Source organism: Seriola lalandi, unplaced genomic scaffold, assembly GCF_002814215.2.
Source record: "Seriola lalandi dorsalis isolate HSWRI2012SDOR001 ecotype SW California unplaced genomic scaffold, Sedor1 jcf7180002054502, whole genome shotgun sequence".
NCBI classification, from domain to species: domain Eukaryota; kingdom Metazoa; phylum Chordata; class Actinopteri; order Carangiformes; family Carangidae; genus Seriola; species Seriola lalandi.
In genome coordinates, this window is record NW_019525055.1 from 1 (window position 1) to 600 (window position 600).

A 600-nucleotide genomic window follows, 5' to 3' on the forward strand; every position below is an offset into this window, starting at 1 on the left:
CACACACACACACACACACACTCACACAGATACACACACATACACACAGATACACACACAATGACTGATGCCTTCTCCCTCCTTCTCATGCATTCTCCGTTTTCGCAGCTCTCTCTGCACCACTCAGACTTTTGTGTGCTTGTCCTCTTGGTATGGCGTATGGTGGAACCGGTTCTACGCAGCTCCAGCACATGCTATCCCAGCCACAAACTGAGCAACAGCAGCAGCAGCAGCAACAGCAGCAGCAACAACAGCAGCAGCAGCAGCAGCCGCCGCTCCTCCTGCCTCTCACTTTACTGCTTGTGACTTTATCTGCTTGCCTTTCCCAATGGTACTTTTCCTCACGGTGCTGATTTCCTTTGTCCATAAGGCATGTTTCCCTTCAAAGTCCCGAGCGTGGAGGGGTGAGGAAAAGAGAAGCCGTGTCTGAGGAAAGGGGAGATGAGGGAACAGCGAATAAAATGTGACGAGGCTGGAGTGAAACAGAGATGCAAGGCTGCAAGTCAAGAGGGAAAGCACTAACTCGAGAGTGAGGAAGAGGGGACAGAGAGAAGGAATCAAGTTGGAGAGAAACGCGGGAAAAGGTAAAAAAAAAAAAAA